Genomic DNA, 15733 nt, shown 5'->3' on the forward strand with positions numbered 1-15733 from the left:
TTGAGAAGTATGCCAAAGAATAAACTTTCATCTTTCTTACTGTAGAACTGTTATTGGAGACTATGTCTTAGAGCTGCAGACATAATAGTGAACACTAGTTTTATGCATCCATTTATAGACATTGCAAGGAATATGCACATCTCCCCATGTGACGTCTGTTCTTATAAAACTTGGTGCACAAAGCAGATGTGAATGTGTACTCCCAAAGGGAAAGGAAAGAGGAAGGCACAGAGCTCCACACACTCATGTTCTCTCCCAAACTCGTCAATAATGTAAGTCATATTTCTTCCTCCAGGAGGTGTGAAGGGGGGAAGACCCAGGAGGGTTATACTAATGGGTTTCTTTACAAGGAAGAAGGAGTGGGTAAGAAGCATTCTCCCTTAAGCACTCCGTTCTAGGCATGTATCATGAACTCAGTATGTTCACATAGGGCAGTGGATGTGTATCATCTTTTTGGCTGTCCAGTATCCAAGCCTCTTTCTATGTTTCTTTTTAGGGGAGAAAGTTCATCCAACCACAGAGAGGTAGAGCCTGCTTCTCACTAGAGAAGATAAAAAATACCAGAGGCTTGCATCTCAACCTCCCTTGAACTGTAGTGTAGACTCATGGACTAGTATTTACTGATCAGATAAAACTGATTTTAAATCATAAGATAAGTGACATTAAAAAGTAGGTACTGAGAGATTGGTTCAAGATGGCACTGTAGAAGGACATGCTCTCACTCCCTCTTGCAAGAACACCAGAATCACAACTAACTGCTGAACAATCATTGACAGGAAGACACTGGAACTCACCAAAAAAGATACCCCACATCCAAAGACAAAGGAGAAGCCACAATGAGACGGTAGGAGGGGTGCAATCACAATAAAATTAAATCCCGTAACTGCTGGGTGGGTGACTCACAAACTGGAGAACACTTATACCACTGAAGCCCACCCACTGGAGTGAAGGTTCTGAGCCCCACGTCAGGCTTCTCACCCTGGGGGTCTGGCAATGGGAGGAGGAATTCCTAGAAAATCAGACTTTGAAGGCTAGTGGGATTTGATTGCAGGACTTTGACAGGACTGGGGGAAACAGAGACTGCACTTTCGGAGGGCACACACAAAGTAGTGTGCGCATCGGGACCCAGGGGAAGGAGCAGTGACCCCATAGGAGACTGAACCAGACCTACCTGCTAGTGATGGAGGGTCTCCTGAAGAGGCGGGGGCTGGCTGTGTCTTACCGTGAGGACAAGGACACTGGCAGCAGAAGTTCTGGGAAGTACTCCTTGGCTTGAGCCCTCCCAGAGTCTGCCATTAGCCCCACCAAAGAGCTCGGGTAGGCTCCAGTGTTGGGTCGCCTCAGGCCAAACAACCAACAGAGAGGGAACCCAGCCCCACCCATCAGCAGGCAAGTGGATTAAAGTTTTACTGAGCTCTGCCCACCAGAGCAACAGTCAGCTCACCCACCACCAGTCCCTCCCATCAGGAAACTTGCACAAGCCTCTTAGATAGCCTCATCCACCAGAGGGCAGACAGCAGAAGCAAGAAGAGCTACAATCCTGCAGCCTGTGGAAAAAAAACCACATTCACAGAAAGATAGACAAGATGAAAAGGCAGAGGGTTATGTACCAGATGAAGGAACAAGATAAAACCACAGAAAAACAACTAAGTTAAGGGAGATAGGCAACCTTCCAGAAAAAGAATTCAGAATAATGATAGTGAAGATGATCCAGCACCTCGGAAAAAGAATAGAGGCAAAGATCGAGAAGATGCATGAAATGTTTAACAAAGACCTAGAAGAATTAAAGAACAAACAAACAGAGATGACCAATACAATAACTGAAAAGAAAAATACACTAGAAGGCATCCATAGCAGAATGACTGAGGCAGAAGAACAAATAAGTGACCTGGAAGACAGAATGGTGGAATTCACTGCTGATGAACAGAATAAAGAAAAAAGAATGAAAAGAAATGAAGACAGCCTAAGAGACCTCTGGGACAACATTAAACACAACAACATTCGCATTATAGGGGTCCCAGAAGGAGAAGAGAGAGAGAAAGGACCCAAGAAAATATTTGAAGAGGTTATAGTCGAAAACTTCCCTAACATGGGAAAGGAAATAGCCACCCAAGTCCAGGAAGCGCAGAGAGTCCCATACAGGATAAACCCAAGGAGAAACACGCCGAGACACATAGTAATCAAAGTGGCAAAAATTAAAGACAAAGAAATAATTGAAAGCAGCAAGGGAAAACGACAAATAACATACAAGGGAACTCCCATAAGGTTAACAGCTGATTTCTCAGCAGAAACTCTACAAGCCAGAAGGGAGTGGCATGATATACTTAAAGTGATGAAAGGGAAGAACCTACAACCAAGATTACTCTACCTGGCAAGGATCTCATTCAGATTTGATGGAGAAATCAAAAGCTTTACAGACAAGCGAAAGCTAAGAGAATTCAGCACCACCAAACCAGCTCTACAACAAATGCTAAATGAACTTCTCTAAGTGGGAAACACAAGAGAAGAAAAAGGCCTATAAAAACAAACCCAAAACAATTATGAAAATCCTAAAGATGCCACCAGAAAACTACTAGAGTGGGGGTGTGGGTGGGGACAGCCTGCCCCCCCCCCCCAAAAAAAAAACTACTAGAGCTAATCAATGAATTTGGTAAAGTTGAAGGATACAAAATTAATGCACAGAAATCTCTTGCATTCCTATACACTAATGATGAAAAATCTCAAAGAGAAATTAAGGAAACACTCCCATTTACCATTGCAACAGAAAGAATAAAATACCTAGGAATAAACCTACCTAGGGAGACAAAAGACCTGTATGCAGAAAACTATAAGACACTCTTGAAAAAAATTAAAGATGATACCAACAGATGGAGAGATATACCATGTTCTTGGATTTGAAGAATCAATATTGTGAAAATGACTATACTACCCAAAGCAATCTACAGATTCAATGCAAACCCTATCAAATTACCAATGGCATTTTTCACAGAACTAGAACAAAAAATTTCACAATTTGTATAGAAACAAAAAAGACCCCAAATAGCCAAAGCAATCTTGAGAAAGAAAAACAGAGCTGGAGGAATCAGGGCCCCTGACTTCAGACTATACTACAAAGCTACAGTAATCAAGACAATATGGTACTGGCACAAAAACAGAAATATAGATCAATGGAACAGGATAGAAAGCCCAGAGATAAACCCACGCACCTATGGTCAACTAATCTATGACAAAGGAGGCAAGGATACACAATGGTGAAAAGACAGTCTCTTCAATAAGCGGTGCTGGGAAAACTGTACAGCTACATGTAAAAGAATGAAATTAGAACACTCCCTAACACCATACACAAAAATAAACTCAAAATGGATTAGAGACCTAAATGTAAGACTGGACACTATAAAACTCTTAGAGGAAACCATAGGAAGAACACTCTTTGACATAAATCACAGCAAGATCTTTTTTGATCCACCTCCTAGAGTAATGGAAATAAAAACAAAAATAAACAAATGGGACCTAATGAAACTTAAAAGCTTTTGCACAGCAAAGGAAACTACAAACAAGACGAAAAGACAACCCTCAGAATGGGAGAAAATATTTGCAAATGAATCAATGGACAAAGGAGTAATCTCCAAAATATATAAACAGCTCATGCAGCTCAATATTAAAAAAACAAACAACCCAATCAAAAAATGGGCAGAAGACCTAAATAGACATTTCTCCAAAGAAGACATACAGATGGCCAAGAAGCACATGAAAAGCTGCTCAACATCACTAATTATTAGGGAAATGCAAATCAAAACTACAATGAGGTATCACCTCACACCAGTTAGAATGGGCATCATCAGAAAATCTACAAACAACAAATCCTGGAGAGGGTGTGGAGGAAAGGGAACCCTCCTGCACTGTTGGTGGGAATGTAAATTGATACAGCTACTATGGAGAACAGTATGGAGGTTCCTTAAAAAACTAAAAATGGAATTACCATATGACCCAGCAATCCCACTACTGGGCATATACCCAGAGAAAACCGTAATTCAAAAAGACACATGCACCCCAATGTTCATTGCAACACTATTTACAATAGCCAGGTCATGGAAGCAACCTAAATGCCCATCGACAGATGAATGGATAAAGAAGATGTGGTACATATATACAATGGTATATTACTCAGCCATAAAAAGGAACGAAATTGGGTCATTTGTAGAGACGTGGATGAATCTAGAGACTGTCATACAGAGTGAAGTAAGTCAGAAAGAGGAAAACAAATATGGTATATTAATGTGTGTATGTGGAACCTAGAAAAATGGTACAGATGAACCAGTTTGCAGGGCAGAAATTGAGACACAGATGTAGAGTACAAACGTATGGACACCAAGCGGGGAAAGCAGTGGCAGGTGGGGGTGGTGGTATGATGAATTGGGAGATTGGGATTGACATGTATACACTGATGTGTATAAAATGGATGACTATAAGAACCTGCTCTATAAAAAAATAAATAAAATAAAGTTCAAAAAAAAATGTAGGGACCGAACAGAATTCCTTTTTGGTAATGGGGTGGCCATAAGTCTGGTTCTCAACCCCCCAAAGAGTCCATGAGCTACCCCAAATCCTTCCCATAAGCTCCTTTTCTGCTTTGATCAACTAAAGTCAGTTTCTGTTGCATATAATTAAACCCTGACTGATGCAGAGGTGTATACAGGGAGTGGGTGTAAACGACAGACCCTCAGGAAAAGAAGAAGAATCTGAAGATCGGTTATTAGGCCTGTTGGGATCAAGGGCAGTGAAAATCCAGCTTTAAACAATGGGTCTCTGACAGATCAGACATACAATGGTGAAAGAGTCAGTTAAATGAAAACTTCCAGTCACATAAAATGAAGTGCCCATTGAAAGCAAGGCTCTAAGAGGCTGAGTGGCTATTCTATAGAACAATATGAGGGGCACATAGACTTCAAGCTCATATACTAAGTACCCAGCTCAAGTGTCCACCTAAAAACTAAGGACTATTTATGACTGTGATGGAAGAATCTCACATTTCATGAAGAGGCAGGAACAGGGGGAAGAGGTGTATTACTGGGGCCAACCAGGTCAATCAGTGGGAAGCCAGAACTATAGCAGGTCTGCTCTACTGGAGTTGGAATCATGGAAGTGTTGTAGCTGGTGGTGGTGGTTCTACCAAAGCAGAAAAGGAGGGGGAAAAATATCCCGGCTTCTCCCTTTCTCCTGCCCTCCAAACTCTTACTCACACAGAAGTCAGAAAACATAACTTACTTATATCGGTTTACCTGTGATATGGAACAGAGGAGGGGAAGGAGAGGAGTGGACCTGAGAAACAGATTCAGACATGATACAAATGGAAGGTCATCTTTTCCACAGTCTAGAGATATATAACTACTGTCAGATTCCAGTGTACCTAGAAGGCAATTACAAAGTCAAACCCAATAGGAGAGCCAAATAAGGGTAAAAATTTGTTGATTTGTATTGGCAAAATCTAAAGCATACATGTGGAAATAGACCCTGAGAGTGCTTGCTAGACCAAGGAGGGAGCAAAATAAATTTAGATTATACTGAATTTATTTGTATGGATCCTTTACCAGAGATCCTTATTTCAATAGGCTAGCTTGAGTAGCCAGAAGAGTTCCAATTATTTTTTTGTTTGGTTGGCTGAATCTTGGACTAAACAGTGGTCTACTAAACAAAGTTAAAGTGTCATAAATTCCTTGGTATAAAATAGAGTTTGGAGAAGGGATAGAGAGGGGAGATTGGAATATTGAGGACATTTCCATGTTCAATGTTTTCTCCACCCACTAACTGAGTTTCTAAAATGGTTCCAGAAGACAATCTTTTATTGAAAGTGTTGAGAAATACATTAGTGAGGGAAACACTGTCATCTTTGAACAATACTATCATGGCTATTCTCTGTTTAGGCCGAGGATTGTCATAGGACGCTGCAGTTGAAATGGGCTCCCTGATTTCAATAGGGCTACCAGGATCCTAGGGTGGCAGATTCCAAGCAGTAGCACTAAAGGCAAGGTGGACATGGTTACCACATAGGCACAAGAAAGAAATTCAGATGCTAGATGAATAATAAATGTCCACTACTATCTACCTCTTTGCCTGTCCATTGACATAACTCCTTTTCCTAATACTTACACTTCAAAATAAAGCTTCCACCAACTATAACACAACCAACCATTAAAAAACAAAACAAAACCCGGTAATGCATTCGAATTATCTTCAAAAGATTCAACCTAAATCTCACCAGTAACTGCATGTCTACAGTCTGTGGGTGATGGTCACCCCTCTGATAACTGCTATTTTGTCTAAAAATTCTATAATCTGAGCAATAAATTGTAAAATTAACCACCACCAACACACTATTAATAATGAAGGAGAGAAGAGAAAAATTATTTTAAAATAGATAAATTGCTGCATTTTATTGAATCTAAGAATCAGTTGTAAAATAAACCCTTATTTTATGTACCATTAAGGAAAATGATCCATTAAATGATGACACAATACTTTCTCATCACTTATAATTTAGAGCTATTTTATAATTATTTAATGTAGATATAGATTTTTATCTTATATAACTTTATGCATACAAAAAATTAAAATATAAGAAGAATATATTGATTATGGTATTCCTCAGACTTTTTCATATTTATAGTTCTACCCTGAATTCCTCCCATATTATTTCTCCAACAAAGATTATTTGCCCTACTGCTTTCTTTCCATGCTTTTTTCTGAACATAGAATAACTTTTCATTTCAATGTGGAATTGTACTGTAATATTTTAGAAGGCATTTTAAAGGACAATTAAACTAAAATGAGTATTATCAACAATATCCATAACTCAAATGCAGTTATAATAATGTGAACTGCTATGACCAAGTAAGCGTATGTGCATATAATAACTATACCATGAATGTTGCCTGGTTACCAGCAACAGTGAGGTAATCAATTTTAGGATGCAGCCTTATTTCAAAGGTGTTGAAAACGTGAAAAAAATGAGCATCTTAGAATTGATGAAATACAATAGTTAATGTAAAACACACATGACACTACAAGGAAGAAAATACAGATCTGTAGTTATAGTTCTTTCTTTTCTGGCGGTATATTTTACTTCTGTTCTCCATTAACCCTTTCATGTTCTATTTAGCTTAATCCAGCACCTCAACTGTTGTTTGTTTGTCTGCTTGTTTGTTTTATCCAGTAGGGTAACCAAAAGCTTCATTCTTGAGGAATTTGAGTCATTGGTGGCTCTACCAACATAGGGTTACCGTAATGGCAATTCTTGTCTTTTTTCCTGCTTTTGTAATGGGTCACTTTATGTAATTTTCCTTTAGCTACCCATAAGATTTTCTCTTTATCAATTATTTTCAACATTTTGAGTATGACATTCTTATTGTGGTTTTCTTTGTGTTCATTATCTTTAGGTTTTCTTGAAATTCATGGCATAATAGATTTATAGTTTTCATTAAATTTGGAAAAATTTTGGTTATTTCTTTACACTCCCCCTCCCCTTTTTCCCCTTGGGACTCCAATTACACATATGTTAGACTGTTTGATATTTTCCTACAGGTCATTGAGGTTGTGTTCCTTTTCTCCTGACTTTATCTTTCTGTATTTCACTTAGGATAATTTCTATTTCTAGGTCTTCAAGTTCACTGATTATTTTCTTCTTGGTGTGGAATATGCTATTAATCCTATCCCATGGACTTTTCATTACAGATTTTGAATTTTTCAGTTCCAGAACTTCCTTCCTTCCTGTGAGGTCCTCTCATGTTGATTTGTGACTCGACTGAATGTCATTGTTTCTCTCAAGGCAGCTGACCCTATAAGACTCTCTCTCCTTCCAGGTTCTGGTAACTTCTCCCAGTCCTTAATCCTTCAGTTCTAGCAGTGTTGATAGCTTCTATGATTGTTAGCCCTGGGTTCCTACACTACCCCTTGTAGTATTCCTAAGCACTGCTAACACCTTGTGATTAGCCTCTTTGCATACAAACCTCTTAGAAAAATCCTCATTTAAGGTGCTGTTTCCTGTTGAGACCCTGACTAATGCACTGGTGTGTTAGAAGGTTTTTAAAGTATCTGGTTTCCAGTATCTTTGCTAAACATACTTTAGTTTTAATGGTTTGTTTCTAGAAATTCTTGAATTTCCTATGTAGACAATCATAGCATCTTCTGAATGGTGACCCTTTTGTTTTTTAAAATACTTATCATTTTATAATTTTATTTTCTGCTCTTTTTCTTTCTTATTTTCCTGGCTAAAACCTCCATTATCGTGTTAAACAGAAGTAACTATAGTTGTCTCATTTCTGTAATGTGATGCAGGTGAGGGTTCACCATTAAAAATTATATTTAATATAGATCTGGGGTAGATACCCTTTTATAAGTCAAGGAATTTTTCTTCTCTTTGAATTTATTATTTAAAAAAGTCATGATCAGGTATTGAATTGTATTGAATGGTTTACAGCATTGTTTGAAATAATCGTAAAGCTCCTTTCTTTTTCTTGTCCTGCTCTCCCTTGGGGTCTTGCCTCCATTCTGGTAGTGGCACATCAAGGTCAAGGACTCAGAGACTGTTCTTCCTAGCTCCAGCCTGGAAGGGCAGGAATGGAGCCCTATGTGTCCTCTTGGGTAAATTTTGGGCTTCTTGGAATCTTCCATGTGGAGCATTACAAGATGCCCATGAGGGCATCATTTTGATGTATTATTTTGCTTACAAAACAACTGCTTTAAAAAAAATCCTGATTTATTCAAGACCTCCTTTCTGTTGGAGTTAGGAGAGGAATTAGTAAAGAGAGTGTTGAGGAGAGAAACCCGTATGTATATTGCAGCAATCTTATGAAGTAGGTATCTGTATGCTTGGCTTACAGGTGAGGAAACTGAAGCCCAGAGAGGGGACATGCAGTGCTCAGGACAATGGCAGAGTGAGATCCTGGACTTCTGATGCCATACCTTGTGCTCACAAACACTGCTTGCTTCCTCACAACAGGGAAGTGAGACGTAGGTCTCACCTCCCACGAGTGTACTTCTGTCTTTCCCTGACCCTTGGACCCTCAGCTCTAAGCATCTCTGAGTCTAGCCCCACCCTCCCAGCAGTTCTTCAGTTTGGAAGCATTGTGGCCCTCCGACCCTGCTTCCAGACCCTCCTGGGGGTCTGTGTATCCTGTCAGCGTTATGAGTATTGTGTATGTATGTGTGCAGGGGGAGGATAGGGTCTGGGTTCCTCTCTGGAAAAGGGATGGGAGCAGAGAGGGGGGTTCTGATTCTGTTTTCTTTGTGGACCAGGCTTGGTGCTGAGATGGGAGGGGTATTTGCTGTTGCCTGGTCTGCTCCTGTCCTTTCTGTGACCGCAAGCTGGACAGCTTCCAACTACCTGGTGACTGAAGGCTCCCGGCTGCCTCTGGTCTCCCTCTTCTTCCTGATCTGCCCTTTGGACTCCAGCCTGCCCCTCCTTGTGGCATGCTCCTCAGTGACCAACCTGACACAGACCCTGGAGGCTGTGCCCCAGAGTGAGGAGGGCCTCTGTCTCTCTGGTTCCACTTCCGTTCTGTGCCTGGACGCCTTCTCCCACTTCCCTGGGCTCAAGGTCCTGGGGCTGAGTCTGCATCTCACCCAGCTCCTGCCAGGAGCTCTTGGCAGCTTGGGACAGCTGCGGCAGCTCTTCTTCACAGGCCCCTACACAGTTTACCTCTTCCTACCCCTGATGGCAACCTAAGCTCCTTCCAGGCCTTGCTTTCTTGGGCCCCTGCCTGGATGGGAACACGGGTGTCCGGTTTTCTCCCAGCCTACGGCGGCTGAGTGTCAAGTATAGTTGCCTTCAGAATGTGGAGGAGCTGGCGGACATCTTCCCAGACCCGGTGCATGGCCCCTCCTTTGGCAATGCCTGGCTTCTGGAGATTTGGACCTGTCATTCAACAATCAGCTGAAGATGGCCAGTCCCAGGGCCCTCCAGGGGCTCAAGCTGGGGACTCTGTGTCTGGACCACACAGAGATGAAGGCAGCTGCAGTGGTGGGACTGGGGCTGCAGAGCCTGGACACCCTGTCTGTGATCAATGCTGACATGGCCAAGCTGCCTGCTGGGGCAGTTGCACACTTTGAGCTGCAGGAGCTGAATTTGGCATCCACTCTTGTAGGGCACATAGCTCTGGAGGCCCTGGCTTCCTGCCACAGCCTGAAGAGCTTGGGTCTTAAGAGCAGTGGCCGGATGACTAACCTGCCACCAGGTTTCCTGGCGGCCATGCCCAGCCTTCAGAAACTGAACTTGAGTAGGAACCAACGGCAAGTGCCGTGCTGGGCACGAACAAGACAGGGGCTGTGTCAAGACTGTGGGCCCTGGATCTGTCCAACAATGGGCTGCACATGCTGTCCCCAGTCACCTTCTCATGCTGCCCCAGCTGCGGGAACTGCTACTTCAGGGAAACCAGCTGATTTGTCTGCAGGGCCAGGCATTCCAGGGCTTAAGGAGGCTGGGGAAGTTGGACTTGGCCAAGAATCCATTGGTAGACCTGGGCAAAGGCTGGTTGGCTCCGCTGCCTGCAGTAACCGCCCTAAGCCTGCTGGATACCCGTATGGTGCTGAGCTCAGCCTTTGGCTTCCAGGGCGTCTGCATACCTTGAACCTGCAGCTCCCCTCTGGCCCTTCCGGGGTAGTGTTATCCCTGCCCATGAGCTTGACCAGCTTGGAGTTTCATGCGGTCTCAGGCAGGAAGCCTGGGATGCTGGCTTCTAATGTCTTTCCAGTCTTGCAGACCTTGACTCTAAAAGGCTGGGGATTGCAGCTGGGGACCTGGAATGTCACCAAGATCTTCCCTGCCCTTTGCCAACTCTCCCTGTTTGGTGATAGCTTGCAGGCCCTCTGCTCCCAGGACACCTCCAACCTTTTCCTCTGGCAGCTCTCCAGGCTCTGGTATCAGAGGGTAAGGGGGGACGGGCACAGCCCCAAGCCCTGCTGCACCACGGGGCTGCCCAGCCTATGGGAGCGGAAGCCGCAGGCACTTCAGTCCCACACCTGGCCCTGCTCAGCGCTGCTTGAGGAGCTGGTGGGTGAGCTGCCCAGGGGAGGTGCTGCATCTGGTCAAAATGGGGTTAGAGACACTGTCTGCTGCTGCTTTCCAGGGCTTGGGAAGTCTCCAGGTCTTAGTGCTAGACTGGGAGACAGGCCTCATGCTAGATGGCAGCCTCCAGGAGCAAAGTCCCCAGATGCCCCCATACAGTAAGTCCCCTACATACAAACAAGTTCTGTCCCAAGAGCGTGTTTGTAAGTCCAATTTGTTCGTAAGTCCAACAAAGTTAGCCTAGATACCCAACTAACACAACTGACTACATAGTACTGTACTGTAATAGGTTTATAATGCTTTTCACATAAGTAATACATAAAAAACAAACACAAAAAATAAAGAAAACATTTTTAATCTTACAGTACAGTACCTTGAAAAGTACAGTACAACAGCTGGCATACAGGGGCATCGGGTGAACAGGCAAGAAGAGTTACTGATTGGAGGAGGGAGAGGAGGTGGGAGATGGTAGAGCTGAAGGATCGTCAGCAATAGGAGACGGAGGGCAAGCCGCAATTTCACTCATGCCTGACGTCGATGGCACAGGTTCTGGTTCCCTGCTAGATTCAATTCTATCTACTCTCTTGAAAAAATGATCCAGTGATGTCTGGGTAGTAGCTTTTTTTTCTCATCATAGATGACACGGTAGCACTGGATTGCATTCTGAACGGCTACTGCAACCTTCGTGTACCGTCCTACGTTCAGGTGCTCTGCCTCAAAAACTAACAGTGCCTCCTCAAATAAAGAAAATCCCTTTGCCATTTCCTGTGTCGTGAATCTCTTCGGTTCTTCAGTTACTTCTTCTTTCTCTTGTGTCTCTTCGTCCTTTCTCCGGGCCTCCAATTCCATCACGTCTGCATGAGTAAGCTCCTCGTGTTGCACAGCTGCTTCTGCTGATGTCCTTGCCTTTCCTATAGGAAGCCAGGAACTCCTGGATCCTCCGTCTCCAGGCCTTGTTCAGGGCTTGGCTTCAGGGTCTGAGGAGTCAGAGGGGTGAGGCCAGGAGGTTCCTTTATGATGTGTTTGTGTCCCACTGAAGGCAAGACCAGAGCTGGGTGACTGGGGAGCTGCTGCCTACTCTGGAAGGCCGCCCTCCGATGGGCCGGGGTCTGCGCTTCTGTCATCCTTGAGCCAGGCAAGGATGTGGATGACAAGGTGGCAGATGGCATGGCAGGGAGCTGGGTCATGCTCTGTGTACTGAGTCACCAGGCCCTGCACACCCCACGCTGCTGCCTGGACCTCTGCCTGGCTGCCTTCCTCCTGCTGGCTGCCCCCCACCCCCCAGGGCTGCTGCTGGTCTTCCTGGAGCTGGTCTCCCACCACCAGCTCCCTTGTTGCTCTAGGCTATCCTGGCTGCTCTGCAGAGGAGACTACTGCATGTGGCCCAAGGAAGCTGAAAGAAAGGACAAGTTCTGGGCTTGGCTGGGGAGCAGGTTGGGGCAGCCTGGGTTGGGCTAGAGTGGGTGCATGTGTGTTGGAGGTGGGGAGAGGAAAAGCAAGCCAGCCTAGCAGGGAGAGAGTGGGTACATGTGGGTGAGTGAGCCTGCCTCGGCTTCTGGCAGGAGGTCAGGGTGCTGTGTGTGTAGGGAGGATCATCTGGTGGCTTTGGGGACACAGGCTTTGGAAAGGCTCTGGAGGCTTTCCAAATGAATGAGAAAATTTGGGAGATGGCAAGTGGCAGTGCAGTATGTGATGTGATCTCAAAATCTCCAAATCCTCAGTAAACCTACTAAATCCATGAAGTTCTTGGCTTAATTGGACTTTTTGTTTTTGATGGAAACCCACATGAGGCAGAGGGCAAAGGGGTTGGGGTCATGGAAACTGTAGCCCAGAGGAAATAAAGTTGGGAATTGATGGAGAGTATGGGGAAGGAAGGAGGGCTCTGAGCACTCTTAAGCTGTGGAATGGGGCCCAGGCCAAGTTCAACTAGATCTTCAAGGGGCAAAGGGGCCCCTTGGCTTATAGAGGAATTGGCAGCTGAGGACCAAAAAGCTGGGATACTGCCCAGGAGGCAGCAGATTGATTGCCTGTTCCCTCAATAAGAACACAAAGGCCCGGTCATTTCTATCATCTCGTTTGAGCCTCATAGCAGCACTGGGAGGGGAACCCGCCCCCTTGACACTCTGTGCTCTAGCTGAGCTAAACTACTTGTACTCCCAGAACACCATGCGCTATTGCCTCTGGGCCTTTGCACGTGCTGCTCCTTCACCCAAGAACACCCTTTCCCCCAACTTCTTTCCTCTGGGGAGAAAAGTATCCTTTAAGTATCCTTTAAGATTCAGCTCAGCCATGACCAGAAGCCATCCTGATCTCACAACCTGGGTAAGCTGCTGCCTCTGGGTTCCCATAATTTCCTGCACTTCCCTTTCTCAAAGTACTGATCACACTGTCCTGGCCTTCACAGGTCTGGGAGGCTCTTTTTTTTTTTTTTTTTTAATAAATTTATTTATTTATTTGCTTTTATTTTTGGCTGTGTTGGGTCTTCGTTGCTGTGCGTGGGCTTTGTCTAGTTGCGGCGAGCAGGGGCTACTCTTCGTTGTGGTGTGCAGGCTTCTCATTGTGGTGGCTTCTCTTGTTGTGGAGCACGGGCTCTAGGCACATGGGCTTCGGTAGTTGTGACACGTGGGCTCAGTAGTTGTAGCTCGCGGGCTCTAGAGCGCAGGCTCAGTAGTTGTGGTGCACGGGCTTAGTTGCTCCACAGCATGTGGGATCTTCCCAGACCAGGGCATGAACCTGTGTCCCCTGCACTGGCAGGCGGATTTTAAACCACTGTGCTACGAGGAAAGCCTCTGGGAGACTCCTGAGCAGTGGTTTTCAAAGGGGGGTGCACAAGATGAGCCACTGGAGTTTAGGAAGAAAGTGTTAAAACTTCTATTTCTATTTTGTTTCTAATCTCACTTTATTCTGAAGCTAGACTGCCTACTTTTTAGCCATATGGCTTTAGTAATATGGAATAGTATTAGACCCTCTCTCAAAGGACTTTGAGAGGCTAAATGACTTAATACGTATAAAGTACTGAGAGCAGGACCTAATAATGCATTGTAAATGTTCGATAAAAGTTAGCTTTTCATGTAATTATATACATACATGTATATCATTTATAAGTAGATAAATACACATATATTGGGCGTGTGTGCTCAAAAATGTTTTTGCTAATAGGGAACATTGCTAATTTACTAACAGGAAACTCGACTGGAAAAGTTTAGAGATCAGGCTCTGAGGATAGGGACCAGGTTTGATTCACCTCTGCATCCTTAGAGCCTAATGCTAGCCCAGGGCAGAGAGGGTCTTGATAGACAACTGTGGACAGAAAAAAATGTTGGTGGATGCTGGAGCAGAGAACTGGGATCTAGTTCAGGCTCTGTTGTTTATTTCTATATGACACTGGGCAGGGCGCTTGGCCTCTTGGGGCCTTAGTTTTCCTCTCCTGTAAAATGCCAGGCATTAATTAGACAGAGGCTAAGGGAAAGCGTGGGAAAATTCCAGACTGGATTTAGGGTGAGGGGCGCCCTCTTGTGTCCTAATGGTGTCCTCTCCCTGTGCATCCTCACCTCCATTCCTCCTCTTCAGGGCAGGTGAACCTGAAGAGGACGTTCTTACCTGACCCTGCAAAGCTGCCTTTCCAGCTTCAGAGCCTGACGCTCTGAGTCTTAAATGTCTTCAGTTCTCCTAGCACCTCACACCGCTGCACCATCTCTTTCCCCACTCAGCACCCTGCTCCAGCCGTGATCTTTTCCTTATGCAAGTATGGGGCCAAGAAGAAACCTTTGGAGGTATATGCCCCGAAGTTCAAATCCCAGCCCTGGCTCATATTAGCTATTTGATCTCAAGCAGGTCACTTCACCTGTCTAAGCCCTCATTTCCCCCTTTTAAATTGGGGATAATAATACTCACCTCATAGGGTTGTTGTGAGGTTTCAACAACAATGAGTGCTTGTAGGTTGCTGTTACATTCACTGAGTAAAATCACATGAGTTATTACGACCAATGAGTTGGAACATATTTCACAGAGGACAAGCACTTTGAATTGGGTCTTTAAAATTAAAATATAGAATTCCCTTAATTTTAACAATAGCTAACATGTGTTGAGCACTTGCCATATGCTAGGTGCTGTCAATTTCCCCTGAATCTCATAACTATTAGTAAAAATAATAATAGCTAATGATTATTAAACTCCTTCTGCCAGACACATACCAAGCTCTTTACCTATTTTTCCCCATTTATTCCTCTCACAAACCCTAGCAGGTAGATGCCATTATTATAATTCCCATTTTATAGATAAGAAAACTGAGGCATAAAGAGGTTAAGTAATTTGCCCAAGGTTTCACAACTGGTGAGTGGAAAGGCCTACATCCTGCATTTGAAAGTAAGACGTTTCAAACACAAGCACCTTGACTTCAGAGACCATGCTTTACCTGCATTATCTCATCTAATCTTCACAATACTCTGCAATGTAAGTTCTGTTATATCACCTGCATTTTACCAACGAAAAAACTGAAGACAAAAGAGATGCAATAATTCGTTCAAGAACACACAGCTATTAAGTCGTTGGGCTGGGATTTGAATCCGTTTCTGACTACAAAACCCACATTCTCAAACCCATTATTAGATTGCTCATACTCCAAAGTATTCACAACGGAACAAAGCAACTGCATTTATATTAAAATTGTTGTGA

At 43.9% G+C, this 15733-nt stretch overlaps 1 pseudogene; it reads left to right on the plus strand.

Annotated features, from left to right (window-relative positions):
* Window positions 1-12517, plus strand: part of LOC132373109 (toll-like receptor 12) — a 50039-nt pseudogene extending 37522 nt beyond the window's left edge.
* Window positions 12518-15733: the final 3216 nt, after the last annotated feature.

This window comes from Balaenoptera ricei, chromosome 1, assembly GCF_028023285.1.
Source record: "Balaenoptera ricei isolate mBalRic1 chromosome 1, mBalRic1.hap2, whole genome shotgun sequence".
NCBI classification, from domain to species: domain Eukaryota; kingdom Metazoa; phylum Chordata; class Mammalia; order Artiodactyla; family Balaenopteridae; genus Balaenoptera; species Balaenoptera ricei.